The sequence below is a fragment of the Haemaphysalis longicornis genome, unplaced genomic scaffold, assembly GCF_048455015.1.
Source record: "Haemaphysalis longicornis isolate Haplotype H1 unplaced genomic scaffold, Haemaphysalis longicornis Haplotype H1 scaffold_7, whole genome shotgun sequence".
NCBI lineage: Eukaryota > Metazoa > Arthropoda > Arachnida > Ixodida > Ixodidae > Haemaphysalis > Haemaphysalis longicornis.
The window spans coordinates 122,851,029-122,875,606 of NW_027526422.1; the positions used below are offsets into that span (position 1 = coordinate 122,851,029).

Consider the following 24,578-nt stretch of genomic DNA (forward strand, 5'->3'; position numbering starts at 1 on the left):
TATTATGGGAACACCAAAGAGTCCAGCAGACCCTCTACAGGCTTCGTAGTTTTCGTCGCCGTGTTTTCAGTGTTAAGACCCACGCGACGGAAGTAACCTTCGTTGTAGTACCAAAGCGTGTACGCCAGCGCCCACCGTACTTTATACAATACGCAGGTTTCCGTCTCCGTTTGCCTAAATGCCGAGACCAGGGCGTACGAACATTTCATCGCAAACTACTTATACATCATTTTATTTTGTGGGAACGACAGATAGAGAGAAAACTATACTTCTAAAAACGCTTGGTGCTTTTTGGTTTTTTCTGCTGCGCTTGTCGAGGAGGATGGAATTGCAGTGGAGGAACTACGCGAACCACGCACGAACACTCTTAATCACAGTTGGCGTGAACACGTGTCATTTTGTACGCGGGAGCCGACTGTCGGTGTCCGGGGAACTTCGCACGCATGCGCCGTTCCTTTGCAACGACGCTTTGTGTTCATCGCCCGCATAGCGTCACGACGACGCTTGCTTATCGTCGGCTCTGCAGATTGTCATCTGCTGTCTGCAGTTTGGTTGTGTGAGCCAAGCAAGCAGCTGCGTTGTAAAACTATTGGTAGTGCGTTGCTTAAACAACCTCGTTTGTTTCCTTGTAATAAACATGACGCGCAATAAATGTGTCCGTAAAAATGAACAGGCTTATTTGCTGCAAGAGAATAGCAAACCACCAACCTTTTCTCGACATGTTTTTCCAAGAAAGAATTAAAAAAAACATTTGAACCGGAGATTGAACGTGCACACGTAAAGTACAGTTCTTAAGCTGAAATCTGGGGATAGCAAGAACGCGAAGAATATATGCACCGCCCTCCGTGACATGCTACGTTCCTCTTGAATGTGTAAAGTATTAAAAAGTTGCACGCGCGACAGCTGCCCTGAGGTTCGCAGAAATTAAAATATAACAAGAAAAGCAGCGCTTTCGGTCATCTCTCCCTCCCAACGGAACCTAAAATACCCTGGCTCTAATAACGGGGGTTGTAAACCTTGTGATGCAGGTGGAAATGGCTTGGTGAATAAAGACAACGAAAAGCGCAAAAATTTTAAAGGCAGCATTTGTGGCATACATCAGAGTTATGGCTTTGTTATTCCTAGCAAAAAAATGCACATTTTTACCGACAAGTTCACTGTGTGACTTGCCACCTGTTATAGTAAGGAAACGAGTGAGGGAGTGTAAGGAAGCTGCTACTGATAGTTTCACAACGCAGCGTATTGCTTGCCTCATGCAACCAAATAGCAGAGAGCAGACGACAGTCAGCATTGTAGACGAAAACAAACCGTCTTGGTGACCTTTTCCACGCGATGAACAGATGGCCTCGTTGGAGACGAATCTCGCATGCGTGCGAAGTTACCCGGAGCGCCCGCGGGCTGCTCCCGTGTGCGGAATGACACGCTCTCCCGTGTTCTTCCTAGCTATATTTTTAGCTCTCAACAGTCAGATTTATTTACCCGAATGATATCAGTCTTCGTAAGGTACACACAGAAAGGATTCAGAAACGGGTCTTTCACGTGATGTTCAGGCTTATGCGACATACGCACAGTGTGTCGTGTTGTCACTGAAGTTCTGTGATGCAGTAGAGGGAGATCGGCCAGTTGGAATTCATATCGGTGAGAAAGCAATCGAACAAGGACGTGATGACTGTCCTTGGTTCCTCCCTGTTGTTTCAGCATTTCTTGCACCAATACAAAGTCATTTTTTTTTGCTTTCCTTTGATACTTTTGGTATTTTGCTTTTTGTGATCTTTGTAGTTTGGTTTTGGCATTTTGCACTTTTTCTTTCAATGTACATGTCACACTTGCCCTGTGTTTTTTCTCAACATAGAGTTATAGCAAATAAAAGTCTTTTACGAGAGATTCGATGGTTTTTATTGTAGAAAAGCTTCAAAAAGATGGAAAATGAGCTTTTGCTTGAGGAATGCAAACTTTGCAGAACATGTCACTAGTTTGGCATATCGAATATCCCATCAATCCTGTAGGGTAAAAAAATTCAAATGGGAAACATGGTCATCATTCTTACTGAAGCACTATGTTGGTCCAGTTACCATGAACTCAAGAAACTGTAACCGTGTTCATGAACACGGAGCAAGAGCCGGCACATACATGAATACCGTATGTAACCCTTTGCAAAGTACGACTATACGACATAAGTAGTCATAAACGCTAACAGTGAGTATACAGAAAGGGAGATACAGATATTAAAAGAGCGTTCTCTATCATAAGCAACTGTCGAAATTATTTATTGCCCAATACGTAATTTAGGAGAAAATTATAGAGGCATGATTTGACTATGTATTTTCATCATTTAACGTGTTAAGGGCTTGCGCAAAAGATCTTGCAGCATGGGTAGATAAAGCGCAACCAGGACAGGGCATCATTACTGTGGTCGATCTCTGCACGACGTGTTCGTGCGATTATCAACTGCTTTCCTAACGCCTCTTAACGCCTCGGCCTGTCCTACCGGATTGGTCAAGTAACTCCAGAGCGTTATCGTGTCATAACCCCTAGGATTCAGACTGCGTTCGCATTTCGGCGGGACCCGAATTCGTGGTGTCTTGTGTGTTCTTTCCTCTCGCTTAAACCGCTTTGCTGCCAACACTTTTTCTTCACCTTATAGCTTGGCCTGTCCAGCCTCCGATGTGTTCTTGGCCTTCTAGCGTCGGCTCATGGCTCATCCCGCGATGCAAGACACTTCCAAGACTGAGAACCTACACCTTCGATGACCGCCTAGTGGATCGCACCACGACGTCAGCTGTTCTAACCCCCTGAGTGTTTTGTCTGTCTTGAGTGGCCAGCTCACCAAACCACAGTAATGGGCGCTATCTTGAACATTGTCTCATATTCACCGTTATATTAGTTCTCCCGTCATTGCATTGCATATTTTTCTGATGTTGATGAATGGCGTTTTATGGCGCAATGCCAACTTTGAGCAAAGAGCGCCATATAAAAATATATTTTGTGTAAGTGGTGCAAAAAGGAAAAACAAACTTTTACAAAAAATATATGTGATATTCCTAACAGTATATGAAGGTGGCTGGTGTTAAAAGAGCCATGAAGAGAAAATACAACTTCGGTTAATTTGAAAGAACTAGGACTCAGTATCTCACTCAGCTCCATTACTGCCACAAAACTTGTTTTTTTAACAAACAAAAGCAAGAATTATTTAAAAACTTTCAAATTGTGCGCCCAAATGACGTGTTATGAGCAATAATGACGTCATAGGGGCCAACAATAAAACAATTTTTAGTGCGTCAACTGCACGTTAGCATTTAAGTGATGCGGCCAAATGAAACTAGAGGCCCCATTACAGCCATCCAGTCATGTGTCGTCGCGACAGGTTAGTTAGGCGGCCGCCAATCGCACAAACAAGGTTCCGTGACGTCATAGAAAAGTAGAAGGAAATTGGCAAGAAGGTCGCGACTGCGTTACACGTTTTCTTAATTATCTCCGTTATTTGCTCGAAGATTGCGATGATATTGGTATCATTGTTATTGGGACTAAGCAGTCTTTCTAAAAACCCTAACTCGTATTTTGTCTTCATGGCTCCATTAAGGGCCACGTTTTGATTCTGCGTGGTATGAAATGAGGTTTGAATTTTAACTTCTGACAAATGCTTACAAATGCGTTTGACAGAAACGATTGGGCCGTCGCTTAAAAATAGTGATGGGTGATGCAGAATCTATTATCCATAGAGTTCAGAGAAATGCCTGTGACTTGTTGTGCTCGGTGTTTTACGTGTAATAAGGATAAGGATGTGAACCACGAAGAGGCCCTCCCAACACTTGGTACACAGATGTCTTGAGGAAGCAGTGAGCAGGTATGACGGCATCACATGGGGGGGGGGGGCTATCCATACCCTAGCTTAGGCAACTCATGTGTGTCTGTGGTAATTGTGAGTTGTTTATTATCGCAAGTGTGGCTTTATTACGTCTTGTTTGTAAAGTGTCGCTTGAGGTCAGTTTAGGTTAGTTTTTTGTCACCTGTGTTCCTAAGCACAGCAGCATCAGCCCTTCCATCAGGCACGTTGTTTCCTACAATGCCAGAGTGCCCCAGAACCCAGCATATACCCATTTCCTCTTTTCCAGTGTTTGCGGCCAGGATCGCGGGAAGCACAAGATTGATGGCGTGGTTTTTGCTACGATTTTTTGCTGAACAGCGTGGACAACACTCAAAGAGTCAGCGCAAATAGTGGGCACAGAAATTTCATTTTGGACAATGCGATTTAAAATAAGTAAGATACCAAACGCCTCCGCTGTGAAAATGCTGGTGTGTACGTTCATAGGTCTGCATATAATAATTAGGGGAAGCCCAATGAGCAGCACAGGAAACCATACCAGCACTTTTGGAAGCGTCACTGTAGAATTCTGTGCACATGTATTTGTCTTGCAGAGACAGGAAATGCTGAGAAATTGCAATTCTTGATACTCTGCTTTTCTGGGTGTTCGTTAAGGCAAATCAGAGGAGACATGGCCCAAATCCCATGGTGGCTAACTATCAATAAAAGATGACGTATGCAAGTCTAGGAAACGGAAGGTGAGACCCGAAGCTGTTTGTCTCACCTTAAATGAAGAGGGCAGAGAATAGATGGAGGTTTTAATTATAGCTGGGCTGTGGATGCATCGTGAAGACCTGGTTTAAATGTGTGGTTATGCATTCATGAAATTTTAACGCATAGAGGAAGCACACGTATGTTCGCTTGTATTCTATGCAAGATTTGCCGCAATTTACATACGGGATTTGGACCGGGGAAGTTCGCAGGCACCAGATGTGAGGCGATGCTCCAGGTACAACACTGGGTCCAGCTGTTTTGTCTGTTTTTTTTGGCGCACCCATAAACAAACACTTCCATAATCCACCCAAGATCCTACCAATGCTGCATAAAGCGGCAGCAAGAGTTGTTTATCAGCTTTAACAGGTGTGATATTAGTGCGAAACGACTTTGATAATCTTCATTGTTCTGGACATTATTACAAAACTAGTTTGATTTAAGGGATGAATGGGAATTGTTCGTCCAACTCGACCCCTAAAAATTGTGCTCCTTTTTTGTAGAAATTCAGACGCCATTGAGTGTGATGTCAGGGTCTCGATGTATTCCACATCTAGAGAACGCAATTCAAGTACTCTACCCGCCGCGGTGGTTTAATGGCTAAGGATTGGTGCTGCTTAGCCCAAGGACGCGAATTCGAATCCTTGCACCGGTGGCCACTGTTCTGATGGAGGCGAAAAGCGAGAACGCTCGTGTGTTCGAGATTTTCGCGCAAGTTAACGATCCCCAGACGATCAAAAATAATACCGAGGCTTCAACTACGGCGCGCCTCATCGCCTTCGTACCGTCGGTGCGTTAAACCTGATAATCAATCAATGCAATTACCTTTTCTGGCTGAAATTTAAACCTTTCTTGTCTGTCCAGTCAAAAAGTTTGCTGACGCGTAGCTGGACGACGTTTCAAATGAACATGTTACATTCTTGAAGAGATATTTGCACATAGTCTTTATACATGTAGTAGGAAATTCTAGGTTGCAACGTCTTTCAAAGGGAGTTCATCTTGACTATAAACAGTGTGCAACCTAAAACCCCTCCTTAAGCAACGCATTTTCTTGCAAGTGAACCCCTTAGAGTGCACAACCAACTGTCCCACACATTTTCTCTTGGACAAATAACAGCAAGGGTAATCGCAGCGATGGTTCAGAGAGACAGCACCCGCTTCGTAAGCAGGGGGTACCGGGTTCGAATTCTGGTCCCGCGGGGACGCACCGGTTTCTTTAATGGGTACAGACGTCCCTGGTCTAGTGCATAGCCTTGAAAGGGGAATTTATCCCTGGAAAGCTGCCTTTACCCTTGCGAGGGGCCCCTGACCCTTGTCGATCTGGCGGGGTCCCAGGCAGTAATGCCGCGTTGCGCCATTGTCGGGGTGAAAGAGTCTGGCGGCATGTCCTGCCACAGGGGTTGCAAGTTGAGCGTCCGCCGTGGTTGTGGAAGGCACCATGTGCATTCACGTGTCTTGGTGGGGCAGGGCTCCTAGCGGTGAAATAGGTACAAGCGACTCCCTGGCCTGGCGCTCTACCCTTGTGTGGGACCACAACGCTTGGGAAGTTCACCCGGGTTGCACGGGAAATCGCCCCTACGAAAGAGGTGGCTTCAAAAACACAGGAAATTTTTTTTTGCCTTGAACACCAAATTACTTCAGGCCGCTGAGTATTCCGTGGCGCCAAGCGGTGTCATAGGCCTTCCCGAGGTCCACAAACACCGATAGAATAAACTATTTGCGAACGAAGGAATATTTTATGTACAATTGTAATCCCGCAAGGTTATTGTTGTTGACCATCCTTCCCCCCAACTCCCCCCCCCCCCCCCCCGTAAAGCTGGACTGGTGGTTCTCGAAAAGACCATTGCAGTATAAGACGCCGATGAGTCACCAATTGATGAACATCTCGAGAAGCTTGCCCAGGAAGCTTGTCAGGCCTATGGGACGATAACTTGAGGGATAAGACGGGGCCTTCCGCTTCTTCAAAAGAGGCACTACAATTGCCTTTCTCCAAGACCTCGAAATATGCCCCGAAAGCCATATTTATTGTAATGATGTAGGAGTGTTTCTGGTGGGTCTCCACGTAGGTGTTGTATCATGGTGTACGTAACCTTGTCTGCGCCTAGAGCTGAAGACTTGCATGGGCTAGGAACAGCCTCTAGCTCATATATCGCAAAACCAGACTTCCAAGAAGTGTGCAACCTAATGGTGTCATGCAGGGACTTTGGGCAACACTTTTTGTGTTTCTTAAAAGTGATTGTGAAGTGTGCCGAACATGACACGTGTTCGAAGTGTTGTGCAACTGTTAGCCTGGTGTTAAGGTGTGTCCCCTTCGGTACCAACCAGGGGCATGCTGTTTGTCGGTTTTCCTTTGAGTTTGTGTATACGTGCGCATATTCTACATGCGTATTTGTATGTATGTATGGATCATATGTAGCTGCGCCAACACGCCTGTTTTGCCTCACGACGCATGCGGTTTTCTAGTGGCTTTGCCCTTTTAAGTTTTAGAAGGTTAATGGATGTGGGTTAACGACGTAGGACACCCCACGCTTTTTCCTGGGACTCTCGCACTCACCTCTGGTCTTCATTCCAGCATTGCTGCATTGGGTTACTCGGGGCACCAGAAACATCGGGAATGGGCATTTCGCAGGCATCGATTATATGTGCTATTATGAATAGGGTAGCCTACTTCTGCGTCGGCCCCTACAGGTGTGTTACAGAGGTGTGCTTTACATTAGATGTCTTTGTAAATGTAGTCTAGTTCGCTCTTGCCTCACTAACTCTGTTACGGGAAGGGAAGTATATATGCCTCTGCCTGTGTATGGTAATGTTCGGGAATCTGATGGAGGCGAAAAGGAAAAACGCCTGCGTGCACAAGATATCGGCGCACGTTAAACATCCCTAGGTGGTCAAAATTAAGCCGGAGAAATCCACAATGGTGCGCCTCACCACGTGCGTTGCGTCGGCGCTTAAACCCTGCAAGCAATCAGTGTCGCAACTTCTCATTCGTCCTCGTGATTGCCTCGTGTGGATTGTTGCCGTTCTTGCAAGTCTAACCCCCACTGAGGGCGATCCCGCAGCCCCATTTGCGCCACGGGCACTCCGTGGGCGTGTTTTGTCCGCGTTGTCTTCGTCACAATGATAGCTACACCTCACAACCACCTCTGGCGTCTGTGCGGGAAGAGCCCCAGAGTGAATTTCGTGTATTCACCTCACCTATAACTACGTACGGTTCAGGGAGTTCATCTATCAGAGCCGCAAAATCAGTGTTCGAGTGTTTGTAATTAGGAGGGATGTATAGGAAGCACGTGCTTATAAACCTGTAAAAATATTTCTTCGATTGGTGACAGCTTCCAGGATGGTTAAGGATTTTATAACCACTACAGCCACACCATCTGAAGAACACTTGCAACCAGGGCTGTATTTTCGAAATACTATTTACAATACGCGGCAAACGAAGCGCGAACACGAAAACAACTAGCAAAATTGAAAAATACCCTTCGTTGAGTTCTAATAATAGCGCGGTATTGCTACATTCGGAACGCCACATTTCCGCCTGTGTTTTTTTAACCAAGCCGCCCATCATTTTGGCTTGTATGGAAAGAAATCGCGCTATTTGCGTGTTCAGATCCATATGTTCGTGCGCGATCTTCATTTTCCGCGTATTCTGCTTATTTAAAAATTAGTATGCTTAATTTTTAGGTGTGTGTCCTCAACACGTATGACAATTGACTGATTTGAATGAAGCATCTCGTACGCATCATTAGATTGTTTGTAAGGTCTCTACAGTTCAATTGTATGAAGTTTTCTTGTCCATTATTTAGTGTTAAAAGTGACTTACGTGTGCATGCGTGTGTATGTGTCGTCATTGTCATTCGGGGCTGGTATTTTTAAGTGCGAATGCACTTTATAAGCGACCCCAAACCTTCCACCGCCGGCGGCGGCGGCGGCGGCGGCGTCCACAGTCCTCCTCTCCCTAGCAACGGCGTGGAGCGGAGAGGAGCGTCGGTAGAAACGGCGCGGTGACGTCACTTCACCACGTGACCGCGCTCGCTCCGCCTCCTCGCCGTGGCTGCGCGGGTGCGCGCCGCTCCCCGCACCGCTCCTCGCGCCGTGACGTCATGGTATGACGTCACAGCGCGCCTCCTCTCCCCAGCAGCTGCCGCGCGCCTCTCTCTCCACCGTGACGTCACACTCTCTCCTCTCCCCCTCGCTCGGCTGCAGCTGCCGTGCGCCGCTGTCCCTCTCCCCTTGCGCTCGCCTCCTCTCTCAGCCACCTGGCTTGGCGCGCTCGGCGCGGCGTACCCCCCTATATATGCAGCGATAATTGCCAGACCTCCGTGGGTCGGCTCGCGCGCGCTCACGGGCGAAAGCCAACGGATTTTAAGTGCGAATGCACTTTATAAGCGACCCCAAACCTTCCACCACCGGCGGCGGCGGCGGCGTCCGCAGTCCTCCTCTCCCTAGCAACGGCGTGGAGCGGAGAGGAGCGTCGGTAGCAACGGCGCGGTGACGTCACTTCACCACGTGACCGCGCTCGCTCCGCCTCCTCGCCGTGGCTGCGCGGGTGTTAACTTTACTCCTCCTCATAGCATCACCCCGTGCATTCGCACTTAACCATGTTCACCCTCGGGGAAATGCTTGGGAGTTTTTGCAAAAGGTTTTTTGGGCTTCTTCGTTGCTTTCAAATCGCAGCGCGTTTCCTGCGGAGCGATGGAGGCAGGAGCTTGGTGACTTTCACTTCGTCGTCTGATCTCATGGGAAATACTGGTTTATCGGGATTCCTGCACATAGGACCCCTACCGGCAATCTGTGCCTCAGCCGCCACAGGCAAAGCCGTGAAGGCCGCCATCGGTGGCGCTGGTGGTGAAGAGAAAACGAGAGCAGCTGCGAGCCGTCCCGTGTCCATCTTGTCAGTGGCCTCGAGGGTTCTCGGGGTAGCGGAGTGGGCGTGGAATGAGCTGCATCGCTTAGTGCGGTGTTCGTGTCTATCGTGCCGCTGCAGCACTGCATGCTGGCGTGGCGGGTTGAGCTGCCGAAAGCAGCGCACTGGGGGGCGGGGACGAAAGAAGTTCAGACAGGCTGTACTTTGTCACCGCCGAGATCAGGCGCCGCTTTCCTCCCGGTGAGCTCCGTCGGCGAATCTCCGTCGGCGAATATCCCAAGGGTGAAAAAGGAGAACTTTGTTCGCGCATCTGGAAAGCAGATGTTCTCGGTGATTTTTATATTCATGATTTTGTTCTCAAGTACAACTTTTTCGCTGATGCGGGAATATGCCTTGTACAGACCCTAGCAGTTGCTGCAGATGAATTTTGTAGTTTCCAGCTTTCGGTCGGGTGGTCATTTGCCGAGTACTTTGCACATGTATGTACGTCGACGACAGCTGGAGTTTGTTGCATGCCCGAAGCACTGGCACTTAAGACATCGAGAAGGTTTTGGAATGTAGGCGGTATGTAGCTGTAGATAAAAGCTGCTTTTATATTTTGTAGGAGAGCTGAGCGGTCAAAAGTCAGTAGGATGTACTGGGTGAAATTTTTTTTTACCCGCCGCGCTGGCTCAGTGGCTAAGGCGTTGCGCTGCTGAGCACGAGGTCGCTGGTTCGATTCCCGGCCGCGGCGGTCACTTTTCTGAAGGAGGCGAAAAGCAAAAACGCCCGTGTGTACGAGATTTCGGCGCACGTTAAAGATCCCCAGGTGGTCAAAATTAATCCGGAGCCCTCCACTACGGCGCGCCTCATCGCCTGCGTTGCGTCGGGCCGTTAAACCCTACAATCAATCAATGGGTGAAACTTTTTTATTGCCTCAGTTAATGTTGATGCGCCCCACAGCCATGATGCCCTCATCTTTCAAGTCCACATAGAGGGCCGCATCTGTTTCGTTTAGCAGACCTGGCGCAGATATTTCACCGGTAGAGCTGTTAGGGCTAAGGTGTCATCCTGCTGTGCAGATTAACCATTCGAGTCTAATCTAGGAGCCTTCTGGCCTGCAGTTTTTTGTTTACCGCCACAAGAACTTCACTATAGTATTTTGCTTTTGGACTTGTATGATGTTCCAGTAATAGCTTCAGGATATTTTACATTCAAGAAGACTCATTGCGACGCTGGAAGGTGGGTGGAGAGATTCCATGACAAGATATCAAGAGTAATTGTTTGGTTGAGGAAAGGTAATGCTTGGCAACAGAGGAAAACTAATTCGGCGCACCCGCTGTTCAGTTCCCGATAATTTGGTTTTGGGGGGAGGGGGGTTAGAAAACACAATATGCTATTGTATAGAGGAGGGGACGGGTTTACTTTCTTCGCTGTGTTTACTTTGATGTAGAGAGTGGTTCCGGAGCTCTCTCTCTCTCTGGTGTCTGTCGACCGGAGCTTGACCACAGCCCAGACTGCCACCATTCGTGGTTTCTTAAATAAAACCTATAAACTCATCGCCATGGTTGGCTTCATCTTATGTTTGGGGTTTCAGCGGGTCGCCCACAACATCACCATAAAAACTCAAGGGCCCGTTCAGGGGATATAGCATCTCCGTTACCTGGGAGGCCTCGTAAAATCACATCAAAACCGCCGCGCTTTCTGATGCAAGAAAATACTGTGAAAATTACCGCATATTGTTCCAAGTATACTCGTCCTCTTAGGAATAAATATGCCTAATAACATTGTTCATGGTATACCTTACTCCACCAACAATATTCCCCTAGTTGTTTTTGTACACCACAGTGTTTCACGGGATCCCCTTTCTGCAATTAAAAATCTACTTCCAAGTATTGGAGCAGCTCAGATACATGTTGGCACGTCAACACGCTTTGGGCTGGTGCACAGCCCCTCGGTCGTTTCTTGAGTAGGTTGTAGGTACACGCGTTCTTGGCGAAGAAAATTTTAGTTTTAACGTATATATATATAAGTGACCCGTCTGGGAAATTGCCATAATACTGTCAAGATCGCACACGATTTTCGTTTGCAAACCAGGGGCCGGAAAGGTTTAGGGAAGGAAGAGGCACGAGACCACGCTACCATGCCAACACCCGACGTAATCGTAACTTGATGTTTTTTGATCTTTCGTACTGCTCGAGCTAGATGACAGCCAGTATGGTGTTGAAAGAATGACGTTAGTGTTTTGTTAGAATCAACACGTAGGTCCCCTAACATAACATGAAAACCACGACGTTAGCCATTATTTTAGATGTGATATAACCAATCGCCTCCGAGTAGAATAAGGAGTAAATGTACACGCGTATGTTACGACGTCGAAAGAATGCAAACCTTTGGCTAGGGCTAAGGTCGGTGCTCCGCACGCACCGAAGAGTTGCTCCTTTTGAAGCAGTAAAGTAATACACAGCCACAGATTTCCCCTACCCGGCGTGGTGTAATGAGCAAAGCTTTGTGAGCAGCAATGTAGTCCTCTGCCGCACCCTTGTTACGGATGCTCCTGACACTTGCGCAGAAGAATCGGTCAACCCATTTCTTAGTTAAACCACAGGCACTTAGTTAAACCATAAGCTCACTCCGGATCATTTACGCGTAAGTTCAAGCCTAGGCAACCATTGCACTCAGAGTAGCCCATACCTAGATACAGGGACTGCTCTACGTCTTATGATTAGTAGCCCCTGGCATTTTTTGCAACATTCCGTCATTCGCACAGCCAATCCGTATGATAAAATTATCTTTGACATACCCAACGTGATTCCGCATAACCCACCTTACGGATGTAACACGCCACTGTATCTTTTTATCAGCTCACGCGTTTTGGACCTGCTTTAACCCCGCTTGCTTTCTTAAGTCAATAAATATGCTCGCAACGATGTCTGAACGTCGGATTCTCTACTCTCAAGTGGTGTTAACAGGCACCAGAAAGAATAATATACAAAATGTGGCACACCACACCCACTTTTGAGCAATCTCATGCCGCATATATGCTTTATGAGGCCAGCTTACACACCACTTTACAGAGGGGAACTCAAGCGTGAGTCTTGTCGTAGGATGGTAATTAGAGGGTGAACTTCTGTGCGTAGTATTTCACAACAGAAATAAAGTACAATTGATCTTCGACGTTTTTACACGGCATTTTACGGCTCGTACGTGCATTCTCAAGCTCGTTTTACTTGTTTTCATTAAGACGGCGAAAGCTCCCGGAGTAAATACTCGAAATAGTCACGGATACCGAGGGGGTAATTCAACCAGAAACAATATAGTGGTGACAATGGCCTTTGACAAGCAGAATGATATTCAGGTCACCATATTCAATTCTTCGGCGCCTTCATAAAGATTTTTTGCTTGAAATAGCCATTGACCTGCTCCGGTGTGGAAAGAACTAAACGCTTCGTTGTGTCGTAGTATTTCAAAATACGTAAAGAAATTCTTTCGTCGATGCTTATCAGGAAAAGAGTACGCCAATGAAAATCTCTTTGTTAAAGCTTAAAACCGGCCGTTAAGAGAGCTGCTTCCTGCAAATGCTATAAATTGAGTGTGGCATGCGTGAAACAATAGACAGAAGGTAAGGTCGAACTATCTCTGGCACATACTCTAATTTGAATGTCCTAAACAGAAGTTATAGAGCTGGGAACCAGTTGAGATTTCTAGAGAAAAAGTATAATTTCTACTACTTCAAGCCGTATTTCAAATAATGTCATAAATGTTCAGTGCTTGCCACAACAAAACAATGCACTACTCAAAAATTCACGAATGCCTGCACTGCAAAAATCTTAATACGAATACCAGTTTTTGTTCATTTTATAGTGCATTCCCCTTCGTCCTTTCTTTCGTGCTATCACTTTGGGCTACTCATTCTGTGTAACTTATGAAATGCATATGCTTATGCGGACCTTTAGCGTATTTGCGCCAGAATATTTTCGCTTGGCCATAAGTTTGTACATTTTTTGGTGCTACCCACGCAAAAAATTTATAATAACAATGTTTTAATCAGATTTGGAGTTTAGTGTGGGGTCAAGAACCTCATCAAGTACTTGCACGACAATCCTTCGCGACATGCAATAAATCGCGTTCCGTATCCTTCCTGAATTTATTGTTGCCCCTTGGTTCGACTAGATTTTATGTCAATAGTTATTTCAGAAAGCAAGAAAAACAGTGTTTCAAATAATTGATGTTCTTATTGAGCGGCGACAAACTCCGTCCAGGAAGCTGCACGATGTCCCATTTAGGTCCTGTCAATGCCGTTTTTTCCTCGCTGTTTCAAGGATACTGCATTGTGAAAGAACTGGTTATAGAGTACGTTGCAATGATACAAATTATGCACTCCATGAGCTCATGTTATCAAAAGGAAGGTGCTCGTGCGAATACCGGAAATGTGGAAGATCTGTTCTCCGCATATCCAAAGCTTTTAAGGCTGTTGCCCCAACTGCTTGAGAAATACACCTTAAAGCCACCAAATTCCATCCCGCATCATGCTCCTCTATATCCTTCTTTATCCTTTAGTTTATTCAAAACCTAAGCAGGCAAATAGCCGTTGGCTTTTCCATTGTCCAGCAGCTTTGTATCGAGCTTGAAAACAAATCTTACTGCATTTTTTTCTGACATGCATTACTACGTCTCCTTTAACATCGAATATATGTACACCACGTAAAATTGTTGAAGCGAACAACAAACATTCTTGGTAGCGAACTAACCTAACTTAGCTATTTTACCGTAAGAAGTAAATTAAGCTTTCTTTGTAAATTTATAGAACAACCTCACCACCTAGACCCTGTTAGCAATTTTGAGGCTCAGCCGATTCTGCATCCCTCCCTCCAGTTTGAAATGTTTGCAGCGCTGCTTGTGTCGGACGTTCCTCTAACCCACCGACCCATGCTTCGCGCTCTAATCGTCTCGGTGATTCCTTTGACCACTTTATTGGCAGCAGTGGCTGCCTGCCAATGCCATCTCTACGCGGTCATGTGAACGATAACAGGTTAGCGAGGTCAAGTCAATGGAAACACAAGAGAGCTTATAACAGACGGTGTTCTACTAGTGGGCTCCGTTGTGTGTAAAAAACGATCCTAAGGCTTCCGCCGGAGTCCAAGAGAGAAACAACGGCAGGGTAGATCAGGACCTTGTGCAAATCAGACTTTTGTTGCAATAGCAAACATTTTAATATATAAAATCCTAAAATTAGCCTTTTTAAACAGGGCCACATAAGAAAACATGCTCAGAAAAACCAGAATAAACAGGCATGCGCGCGAGAGCCTCAAAATCGAACAGAAATAAATACGTACACAGGCTCGAAAAGAACAACTGTCTTACCGCCAAAAAAAGGCGGGCAGAACGAGAAGCCTGAGTATTCCCTAGGCAGGGAAACAACCACAACGCATGTAAAAAGCAGAATCGGCAATATATATCCTACATGAGAATCATTGGGTGAGAAAATCAAAAATATGTTCTGAACTTGTGTACAACAAACTAACACGCAAATAGCATGCCGATCTCTATGAGCCCGCATTACACATGGGGGCGGGGGGGGGGGGTAGACACAGCCACTGCGTCAAGCTACCGGCATCGCGACACCTGCGAAAGTGCGCATACAACACGATGACTTATCGCGCCCGGTAGCCAGAATTCAACAGATCAGGCACCCCAAACTACAATGAATCGGAACAGCAGCTATACTTGTGGCAGTGAAACATACAAATATTCCGCCGCAATCGGGAGACCTGCAGCATTTCCTAAACCCCCCATAAAAAATATTAAACGCCCATTGTGGTAGCACTACGTCTACCGTGTGACTACTACGCACAACTACGTCGGTACCACCACCACCGGCACCGTGGCAGCGGACAACTACGACTACCAGCGTGTCACGGCCATGCTACGGGTACGACACGCCAGCGCCGGAGACAGCGGTAGGCCCGTCCGCTAGGGACTTGGCATTATATGACCATTGCTGTTAGGATTGTTAACATGGACGTTGTATAGACTGGAACTAGGACGGGTTGCGTTATTAGGAACTTCATTGTAGTGACTTTTGGTTTGGTTTAAACAAATTGAACAAGTGTGCGAGGCTGGATTCATGATTACAAACAGAGCAAGAGACAGGACGAGGAAACTGACAAGGACAAGGCAGCGCCCGTCCTTGTCAGTTTCCTCGTCCTGTCTCTTGCGCTGTTTCTAATCATGGTTTGGTTTGTTGGCTTTTCTGGGTTTTTGTTAATGAATTAGTATGTGGGAATTTCGTTGGTTGAGTTCTTTGGTTGCTTTATTGTTTATTTTGCTTAGGGGTTGTAGTTGTGCATAATAAATGTGTGCTGTGGTACACGTGCCAACGATTCTCCCGAGTTCATTCTTCTGAGCTGGTCGAGACGTGCCACAAAACGTGAGAAACAATTGGCGAGCCTGCCAGGATAGATTTATCCTCACCCACGATATTTACATCAGGCCCAGTCACGTGTCTTACCAGCTGCGAGAATGGATTTCGGAAGGTTGTTGACGTTGCTTCATTAGCGTGGTTTGAACAAGAAGCAGTTTATTGAATTGTTGGAAGAAGAGTCTCATGAATAAAATGAAAGGTCAGAGGTGGAGGAAAGAAGGTTTTTGGCAGAGGAAAGAAATTTTGAGGCGGAGAAAAGGAGGATTGAGACGGAGAAAAGAAGCATTCAGGAGGAGAAAGGATTGAGGAGAAAAAGAGAGAAATTGAAGTAAAACGGGCAGAGTTACAGAGAGAACATGCTGAATAAAACAGTGGCTTGAAAAAGGGACAAGCAAAAAGAACGCTGGACGCGCCGGACGTGAGCCTGAAGGAACGCGGGTCGCTGACCTATACGAGGCGCGTGAGGAGGAAATCACGCAGATCTGCGAAGGCGCAGGAAGACGTGCGCTTGATAGACCACAGGTGGCAGATCACGATAAGGCCGCGAGTAAAAATCAACTCAAAGAAAACGATTGGTTCTTCAGAAAACCTGCTGAGGAGAAAGGCGCGTTCGTAGCGCGAGGCAGTGAACTGGCCGGGCGTGGCTCAATCGCTGGTCAGCCGCTTGGAGGTGAGCGCACCGGGAACGGGCCGGACGAGGACAGCTTTCTGTCGCCTTGTAGCGCAAGAGACTTAGTTGATTGTATGGTCTCCGAAATATTAACAAGTATAAATGGGGCGTCTGCTATACGAAGCGCAGGGAATAGCGTCAGACCAGAAGGCCTTAGTGGTGGTTCTTCCCAAATGCCTGTGTGTAAGGAGAGTAGCTTTTTTGCTCATAAGACCAGGGCAAGTTTAGAAGCTATTAAGTCGGACACTTCGGCATTGGAGGCTATTACAAAGGGCAAAAGTGTACAGCCGCGTAACAAGCTTAATGACCAACTGGAACTGCGCCCTCAGTCCAACATCTGTAACGTCGATGAAGAGCTAGATCTACAGAAGTGTGACAGGGAGGCAGTGCAGGGGTGAGTGATCCCGGGCAGAAGGACGTTAGGAGCTTCGGATAAGCAAGAGTAGGGACACGGCTGTAAGGAAAAGCCTGCAAATATACAAAAAAGTAAGCTGTGCAGAAAATCACAGTCGTTCAGCAGTAGGCCGGATGCAATATACAACAGGAATACCAAATTGAAAGGCGATCTGGCTCTAAATGTTGCCCAGACAAGGCGCGCAGAAGGTCGGATGAACAGAGGAGGTGCCAAGATGAGACAGGGTGAGAAAAACGCCCACAGTGACCACGAGAAGGGTACCTCACGACAAAGAGGTGACGCGCTAAGGAGCTTGGGAGCTCGCAGGGGGCAAAAAGCAGCGCGCAAGCGCAGAGTGGCAGGTGGAATTGTAATGCGGTGGTTTCTAGCGTGACCATCGACCCAGGCTGTGTGCCACCGACACACGAGCAATATGAAGGACGATAGTTGTGATAACCGAGTGGATTGTGTAGCAAAGGGTGCTGAATGGAAGAGGCGGAAGAAGGTGAAGATGAAGCCGTAGGTGAACGAACCCGGTTGAAATCATGGAGTCGACTTGGCCAGAAATAGGACACATAACGGTGACGAAACAAGTTTTGTATTGTGGTGCAGCATTAGGGATATGAATGAGTGAGTGACAAAGTTCCGAATGAGAAATAGGGATGTCGAATATTAGAAAATTGATGGCTTTGATTCGGTGATGTCATCGAACAGATTGTATGAGTAGAGTGGTGTAAGTGCATGACGTGGAGATATAAAAAAAGTCATTGCATAGTGCGGATTGAGGGTGAGGAGGAGGAGAAACGTTTGTTTGTGTGTGGATTGGGAAAGAGTGTTGTCGAATCCGAGATCATTGAAGCGTTTGATTGCGCTGACGTGTTTGTGACGGTATTTGTGTAGACTGCTGTCTGAGAAACAATGGGTGGGCAATAGAAGCGGTAAAAGTTGTGTTAACACTACGTGTGGGTTCCGTGAAGGGCACTAAACTAAAAACAAGTGATAAAAATGAAAGAAATGGAAGTGAGGTGAAGGGTGAAGTGACAAGTGCGAATAAAGAAGTGAGCAGGGGTGGTGAACAGTGGACTGCGTGAGTAGATTTGTGTGAGACATGATTACTAGGGGGTTTGTAAAGTGATGAAGGGTGTGTGGACAAAATATGGTGTGTAGAAAGAAGTGAACTGTAGAGTGATGAACAAGTAAACGATTGTGTGTAATGTGGGTTGTTGTGTGTGAGTAGTGAACAGTGGTGGTGATCAGAAGATACATCGTCGACAAGTGAGCAGTATTTTTGGGAAAAAAACTCTTGAAGAGGGGGCGAAGAGGGCGGACCAATGACGAGGTGACGCGATGGAGGCACGTGGAGAAATAACCAATGTGGTGGTGACCCGTGCGGCGGACACGGGCACAGCGAATGAAGAGTGCCGCGACGGCCGGGCAGAGGCTATTTATTCCCGGGGCACAGGCCGGGAGAGAGGGAGATCAGAAGAACGCCACAGCAGGAAGGTCAGGTGGCACGAGTCCGAGGAACAAGCCGGGGGTACGAGGCCACGCCATCGACCAGAGCCACGTCATCCTGGGCCGGAGTGGACCGACGTTGCATCGGCTCCTACTTCCGCGTCGTACCACCAACCTGCGCTTTGGTGGCGCCAGCGGCGACGGTCGGGCGCCTGCGTACAGCGAGCATGCACCGTCAACTAACGCCTTGGCGGTCCCCACGCGGCGACGTTTCCGGAGCTCCCTGGTGCTACCTGCTTCCATGGTGACGGCCCCGAGGCCAGGGGTTGCTTCCTGCTAAGAGGGCTACCACGAGGGGTAGCTGAAAAGCGGTCCACCGTGTGACTACCACGCACAAATACGTCGGTACCACCACCACCGACACCGCGGCAGCGGACAACTACGATTACCAGCGTGTCATGGGCACGCTGGTCAGCGCCGGGGACAGCGGTAAGCCCGTCCGCTAGAGACTTGGCATTATATAACCACTGTTGTTAGGATTGTTCATATGGACGTGGCATCGACTGGAACTAGGACGGGTCGATTTATTAGGGACTTCATTGTAGTTACTTTTGGTTTGGTTTGCTGACTTTTCTGGGTTTTTGTTAAGGAAGTATTATGTGGGAATTTCGTTGTTTGAGTTCTTTGGTTGCTTTGTTGTTTATTTTGCTTAGGGGTTGTAGTTGTGCATAATACATGTGTGCTGTGGTAAACGTGCCAACGATTCTCCCGTGTCCATAATTCTAAGCTGGTCGAGACGTGCCACAAAACGTGACAACGTCTCCCCAGCCCTGTGGTCCGACGTGGCAGCAAGCCCTCACCGGTTCGTCATTTCTTTGTGGATGTCGCCGCTGCAGGCCGGAGTTCACCAAACCCATCACTTACATCCGTGGTGGCAAGAGCTTCTTCCCTGTATATTCTCGTCACATCGTTCATCTTCACCGAACTCATGATATTACCGTGGCGCCGACCGGGTCGGTCGTCTTCGAGGAGGGGGTGGTGTTACGCCACCAAAGACGAGGAATACGACAGCGGCGTGTAGTCTCCCTGCGAGAATCTGCGACGACGACGAAGCTGGGTGGGGCATGTTGCCTTGCTTGGTCTCACCCATGGTCACCTTGTACATATACGGTGTGTAAATAGATCGTTCATCACCTTTCGCCATGGCTCTCCTCATCACTTCTGCCACCCCGTTGCAATAATAAGGAAAGTCCTAATCTGTATTTGTAGGCACTGGAGCGAGTGACAGGAAATATCATTAAAGGTATCTGCAAGGTCAATTTGAGTTAACTCGACATTACCCTTGACAATTTTTAGTGACAGGCTAAGGCAAGCGACCAAGTAAAGAGTTCATTATTTTCCAGGTGTCTTAGAACTCTTTGCTGCAACAAGAAGTATATTAATGTAGTTCGGTTATTTAGAAGCGCGTAGTCCTTGTGTAAATGATATACAAACTCTTTAAATTTCCTTATTGCATCCGGGTCCTTCCTAGAAAATAATCTGTGATGTGTTTGGCTTCTTTTTTACAAACCTGAATATTTCACCAGTTACCCATGGCTTGCGCGCCATTTTTAACTGTGTGAAATTTTAAGAAGAAACTGACGATAACAAATGTTGGTGAATTTAGTCATGAAGTTTTCATAGGCCTACTCAGGGCTGTCATCTTCTAGCACGTTGTTCCACCTAACATTGCCCAGTTGTTCTCCGAATATATGTTTAACGTGAATTCCTTAATCAATCGATAGGACGAGTCTCGTTGTATACACACAGTGGCCTTGAGGTTCTGTCAGCACATTGAAAAATCGGTAAATGGTCACTTTTGGCGTAGGTATTGACAACACCGACTGAGGTACACGTATGAAACTAGGTGATGAGAAGATCAAGTATTGTTTGAGAGCCTGGAGTTATTCTATTAAAATGTTATGATATTTACATAGGAATTCATTCTAAGTAGCCGCCTAGTTTTTTGGAACGATTCGCATAAAACGGCTGATATCCAGGCATCACAAACACGTCAAGCTCAAGGGTGAACCAGGTTTTATAAAAAAATGCGGTGTCAAAACGCATGTTTACTTCATTGAAAAAACACTCCAAATGCTTGTACTTGCTTTTACCTGAGTGCAAAGTGAAATGAATGCTAATAAAACCGGAACGAATGCTACTTCTTAGGTATTTTTTATTTCCTTCGCAGAAACGTTTTTGTCACGCGAACAAATTGGCGTGCCTAAAAAAAGGTGAAAGCAAGTGGGAACAAAGCAAGTTATACAAAGGAAGAACGCTACAGCGGCCAACAACCAGGCAACTGCGCCTCGGGGACGGAATTTGTCTGTTTGTCTCATTGTAAGCTGCATTCTTTGTGTCGTGCCGAAACTATCATGCGAAGATATAAAGACAGTTTAGTTTGCTACAGCTTGGGTGAAGGGTGGTTGTATGACATCGGATACTGTTCGCCGTTTCAGCCATATACCACAGAAAGGTCGATAGGCTTAAAAAGAGTAGGGTGTATTTGCTTGCTCTATGAGAATACTGCTTCTAGTCGACTTTATTGCTCTGATTAGATAACAAGGGGTAGGCAAGCTGGTGATGGTGCGACCGTGCGATTCTTTAGTGGATCTTGTTAGGGTCCAGTTCATGTTTCATGATGACTGTTGGAGAATTATCCGATTTGTTTGCGTTTATCTTTCCGCCCCGTCACCAAACATACTTCCACCCATTCGCTTTTTTCTCAGCAACCACCATGCCAGGAATACGCTTCAGCATGGGAAACAGGTGATCATTTACCGAAACCGGTGCAGCTTAAGAGTTGCCAGAATTCCCTTTCTTGAGGCGCAGTTTTCTGGCTTTCTTGATGCGAGCAACCCTCTTCTGTCGCTTCGCATATTTCACCACGATACCGCTAGGCTTTACCTTTCAAGGTACTCGGTGAACGTCCTCAATGTGTTCAGCCTCAATGGTGACACCTGAAAGGCCCCGAATGTTAAGTGCAATGCACTTCTTAAGCGACCCTGAACCTGCGTCCACCGGTGATGTCCGCATCACATACCCACGTGGGGGATTGGCCAGGAATCTCCTCGTCTTCCTTGGCAACGGGGGGAGATGGGCGCGCGCTGCCTGGCCGCTGACATGGCACATACCCACGTGGGGGATTGACCAGGAATCGGGCGTCAGAAGGGCTAATGCACCCGCTTAAAGGAGTACTGACACGAAATTTCAAAGCTGAGATCCGCTCTAGCAATCAAGTACAACGACAACACAAATAGGTGTCTGTGAATAAATGCATCTTTCTTTCTTTGTAGTTGTGTGTGTGTGTGTGTGTGATCTCTCTTTCGTGAACATTACCGAACCGCGCAAATTCAACTCGTGCATTCGCACTTTCACATTCTTCCCCTCGGGGAAATGCGGGGAATTTTTTTTTTGCAGCAAATCACATAGTTGAGCATCACATTAATAAGTCCCTCATTCAGACAGATTAACTGAGCGTCGTGCGTCGACTGTCGCCCAGAAAGTAATAAACGAATTATCCTCTATTGGAAGATACTGAGCAAGGCGAATTCAGACAGGCAGCTAGGTCTTTCAGCTCATGCCCACGTTACTCCACCAGAGCGTCTTCTTCTTCCTCGACGGCTAGATAGGCTGCCCCACAACCATGCTGCATGCCCACTTTGGGGGGCATTGCGCCCTTTGGAAGTCGAGTCTCTGGACAGCACATTTCTTGGTGAGCGCATTTCTCTAATAAACGCCACGTGGCATAGCTCCCCCGAAGGGTAAGCACCTACTCGGTGCTGTGAAGCTACAATGTGGAAGGTAAATCAGGGGAGTGGTACGGTTTCAGGCGGGCGACGTGGATGATGTCACTCCGAGGTTGAGAGCAGGAAGGAATGACGGGGACGATTTCATACGTAACGTCCGTAAAATGACGGAGTAATTTGTGAGGGCCAGCATAGCGGGAAAGCAGCGTCTCACAAAGTCCCACACGACGAGTCGGACACCAGAGTAAGTGAGGGACCCTAGAGAAAAGCGAACAACGAGGTGACGTTCGTCACAGGAGTTCTTCTGGCCAACTTGTGAATTACCGAGAAAGAGTATTCTTGAAGGCGCAACGCCCAGCGGCCAAGCCGACCGGTAGGGTCCTTCAAGGAGGAGAGCCAGCACAGTGCGTGATGGTTCGTCACGACTGCGAAGTGCCTACCATATACGTAGGGGCGGAATTTGCCGACTGCCCGCACTAGAGCAAGGCATTCGCGCTCAGTTATAGAGTAATTGTGCTCTGAGGACGGGAGATCTGGCTGTCAAAGGTGGGTGAGAAAAGGATGACGTCGTACAAATAACAAAGGGAAATGCACCATTTAAAGCAGTGAAGAGGTGAGTCCATCATTCTTTCAATAGTAGCCGGCGCATTACAGAGGGCAAGGGCATCACTTTAAAATGATAAAGGTCGTCGGGTGTCACAAAAGCGGTCTTGTCTCGGTCTTTTTCGTCCACTTAAAGTTGCCAATAGCATGATCGTAGGTCTATTGATGAAAAATATTTGGCTCCATGTAGACAATCAAGGGCATCGTCAATGCGCGGTAGAGGGTAAACATTTTTCTTTGTTATCTTGTTTAGGTGTTGGTAATCAAGACAAAAACTTCAGGTGCCATTCTTCTTTTTTACGAGTACGAAGGGAGAAGCCCATGGGCTGTACGAAGGCTCTATGATGTCCTTGTCGAGCATCTTGTCGACTTCCTGCTGTATCAAGAGCCGTTCAGCCTGCGACAAACAACACGGCCGCCTGCGGATTGGGTTTATCCGGTGCTTGACAGCAGAAGCCTGGCCCAACGGGTGGTCACCCAAGTCAAATATGTCTTCATAGTACTCCAAAAGACGTTAGAGCCCTTCAACTTCTGTTGCTGGAAGTCCGGAGGCAATTTGTTTCAAATAAGGTAATGTAGTTTAGTTAAATATTCTGCAGCCATTCAATGTGACTTTCTTCTTGTGCCTGCAATGTGCCAGTAACTCCGTATTTGTTATGGCAACACCAGCTACGAAACTGTGCCTGCGGCAGCAGGTGACATCTGACAACGGCTTTCAAACACTTTTGCTGTAAATACTCTGGCCAAAATAGATGAGACAATTACCAAGGTGAATATAAATGGTAGCGAAGGTTCGGGCGAAAAGCGTTTCAGAACCTATTGCCAGCGACATCAGTATAAGTGTTAGTGGAGTGGCGATTGAAGTGCGACTAGTTGAGGAGGTAGCAAACACTAATAACAAAAAGCGAAGTTTTATTCAACAATGAAACAATATTTTATTATTATGTTCAACTCGTGCATTCGCACTTTCACATTCTTCCCCTCGGGGAAATGCGGGGAATTTTTCAGTAAGTGTCAGTTAAGTTTTCAGAAGAGGCTTCTTCAATTTCTGTAATCTCAATGTTCCAGTTCTCGGTGTACTGCACTGATAGGCGCAAGCGGGATGCAACATCTACAATTCGTTGACGCATGGCGCCCAGCTCGGCGTGAACATCAGCATTTTCTGCCGTAAGCCTTGCGTTATCAACCTTGGCGTCACTGGGATCCGACCGTAGTTTTTCGAAGATGCGATTCTTGTGAAATGCTTTCGGTCTCTTCACCACTCACTCAGAAACATTTTTTAAATGCAGAGCATTTCAGTAACTCACGATGTCACCCGCGTTGACGTCCGTAGTCCGCACCGTCGTTGTCCCTACTATATAAAAAAAATACTATCCGGCGCCCGGTTTTGATCCCTCGAACCTGCGGGCGGAACGCAATGTACATAGTGCTCTACCCACTGCGCCACAAAGCCGACACAGAATGGGACGCTACGAACGCGCCTTATATCGTTGACTCATTCTAATTACTGCTGACGAGCGCTCTCTCGTCAGCAGTTGCCACAAGCGCAACAACATTAACGTAACGCAAACTACTTAACGCCGTGCGCCCCCGGAAATGCTCTGCATTTGATCGTGCCCCTCGCGAGGGGGATGTTTCACTGCGTCTTCTCTCGGTCGCGGGACCCGTGGCGCCATCTGGCGGAGGCGCGGAACAACTAGTAGCACTTTGAAAAGATGCGGCGCCAGCCAGCTGTGTGTGTGCGTGCCGGACTTGTACAAATGGCGAGTGCATTGGCTGTCCACAGAGCAAAGCATTCTTGCAAGTAAGCCGTTGCAGTCAGTCAGTC

General features: G+C 47.1%; 1 long non-coding RNA gene across 1 annotated transcript in view; it reads right to left on the reverse strand.

Annotated features, from left to right (window-relative positions):
• Window positions 1-1,872: 1,872 nt before the first annotated feature.
• LOC144145025 (uncharacterized) overlaps window positions 1,873-24,578 on the reverse strand; it is a 39,908-nt gene continuing 17,202 nt past the window's right edge. Inside the window, exon 3 of the long non-coding RNA XR_013317399.1 lies at window positions 1,873-2,000. This is a non-coding gene — a long non-coding RNA (uncharacterized LOC144145025). The remainder of the gene's footprint in view (window positions 2,001-24,578) is intronic.